We start from the raw sequence: 2,500 nt of genomic DNA on the forward strand, positions 1-2,500 counted from the left end.
AACCCCAATTTATGATAACGAAGAAGGTGACTTGGTTTTATCATTAAAAATTCGAATCTTTCTTGCTAAAACTACCATACGACCGACCGACCGACCATCCGCTTACCCTCCCTTACCAACCCCTAACTCTCGTCGTTTCCTCGCTTTCCCGGCACATTAACGGCATCGGTGGTGGCACGCTCGAAATAACGGGTGGATCGAACTACGAGGTGCGTGCACATAGACGTAGAACGACGATGTCGGCATAATTATTATTGATCGTGGCCACGTTACCCGTTGGGGAACGTCGTTCCTCTCTACTTCTCTCCCCCTTTTCACCCTCTCTATTTCTCCCTCACCCTCAATCCGTCTCTTTCTCTCATACACACACACTCACTCTCTCTGTCTCTCTCGGCATCGCGGTACCAATCTGCCAGAATATTCATTACCGCGAGAGCCAATCTTCGTCGTAATTATTGTTTTCGCGGTAAACGCGAACATTTTCGGATTATCGTTCGGAACATACCGTACGTTACTAATTAAACTCTATACCTTTCGTTAATCCTCCTACGATTAACTTTTCCTATAATTGTCATTCATCGTTCTTCATTTTAAAGAATAAAAGATTAATAAAATTCAATGATAGAAAATCATTTACTCGATCAATGTTTTAACGTTTGACATTTTCTATTTTTTTTCTTTTTCTTTTTTTATTCTCTATATAATTATTTCTTATCGAATACGTTTTATATATATATATATATATATATATATATATATATATACAATATTCTATTACAGATATAATATTAAAGTAGAAAGTAGTACAAATTGTCATTATATGATATTTAGTATCGTATTTAATTCATTTTTATATTATTATTTGCCAGGATTTTTGTGGTATTTTTATTTAATTATCATTATATTAACTTTTATAAAATATTATTATTAAAGTATAAGAAAAAAAAAAGAACTTTTTCTCTCCTTTTATATATATATATATATATATATATATATATATATATATATATTTTTGTATAATATCCTATGGATAAAATGTATTAAATTTCACGTTAATTAATAATACGTAAATAAAATTATCGAAAATTTCTTTAGATATTATCATTCGTATTATAAGAATGAAATCATTTAATAATAATATATCGATGAAATTTTCAAAATTTAAGTTCGAAAAATTCATAATAGAAAAAAAAATCTCTATCTTGATCTATTCATTTTGATTTCAATTTTGTCATTAAAACTCATTAAAATATATCCGTGATAAGGATATCCTCTCAATGCATATATTTTTCAATGTGCATACACGTTGTTAATTAACAAGAAACTTTTTCATGCTTTTCGAACTTTCGTAGAAGCGATATTCGCACTTGGCACGATTTTGTTAACGTTGAAAGTTTATACGGTAATAGCATTTACAAATGTAGAAAAAGGACGAACGACGACGAAAAGGGGGAGAACTCCTTTCTTCGTATAAAATGCATTGGTCAAATGCCGAAACAGCAAAAATCCTTGCTAACGTTTTCTACCAGTTCTTTCTAACCTCAGCTTTATGTACTACGTACTTTGCCATTAACCTTACAACGGAATTTTAAAACCGTGAGAGAATATTTCGTGGCAAACTTTGCGAGATACCTTGAATGCCTTTATCCGTTTGCCGGAACTCGCAAATATAATTACAGCTTTTGTATCTTGCATATATATATATATATATATATATATATATATATATATATTTTAGAGTAAAAAATTCTGTCAAACTTTTCCCTCATTTTCTTTTTCTTGATTTTGTTTTTTGTTACGTTCCGTATTTTTTTGCGTTTGTTTTTATTTTTTTTTTTTTGTGTGTGTTTCCCACCGATATAACTTTCATTACTCTTCGTTCATGAAAAAGAGTAAGAAATTAAAAAGAAGAAAAAAAGAAAAGGAAAAAACAAAAGAAAGAAAGAAAGAAAAAGGAAAAAGAAAAAAGATCGTAAATATTTTATCATTCCTCTGTGCGCGCATAGTGAAAAAAAACAAGGAGAAGAGGGGGGGGGAAAAAGGAAAAAAAAGAAGAAAAAAGAAGAGAAAAGAAAAGAGAAAAAAGAGAGAGAGAGAGAGGGAGAGGAAAAAAATCGTTAAAGCTTCATCGTTCATTAAAAAGTCGATAAATACGCGTACGCTATTGGTCTCGAATGCAACACACATACGCACATACACACCCATATCGGTTTGGCGTTAGAAACTTCCTCCTGAACGTCTGTTATGGCCACGGGACAGCTTCTGGGTTTACTTACCTGAAACAAAAGAGATTTTAAGATCATTGAATTTTCATTGGCCATTTTTAAATAACGAAAACAATGCTTTCTAGCTAACGGCTATCTTTATATTTTACCTATCACGATCTTTTTGTCTCTATTTTTTCTTTTTCTATTTTTTCTTTTTTTTTCTCTCTCTCTCTCTCTCTCCCGTTTTTTTTTTCGAGATCGTTCGTTCGCTATTTAATCGACATTATATTCGC

General features: G+C 31.3%; 1 protein-coding gene and 1 long non-coding RNA gene across 6 annotated transcripts in view; both read right to left on the reverse strand.

Moving 5' to 3' along the window:
• The window catches only part of LOC124954840, a 220,068-nt gene that overhangs the window by 137,990 nt on the left and 79,578 nt on the right, over positions 1–2,500 (reverse strand). The gene's annotated exons all lie outside the window — the stretch shown is intronic.
• The window catches only part of LOC124954841, an 8,124-nt gene continuing 7,823 nt past the window's right edge, over positions 2,200–2,500 (reverse strand). The window contains exon 3 of the long non-coding RNA XR_007102688.1: positions 2,200–2,276. This is a non-coding gene — a long non-coding RNA (uncharacterized LOC124954841). The remainder of the gene's footprint in view (positions 2,277–2,500) is intronic.

Source organism: Vespa velutina, chromosome 16 (assembly GCF_912470025.1).
Source record: "Vespa velutina chromosome 16, iVesVel2.1, whole genome shotgun sequence".
Taxonomy (NCBI): Eukaryota; Metazoa; Arthropoda; class Insecta; order Hymenoptera; family Vespidae; genus Vespa; species Vespa velutina.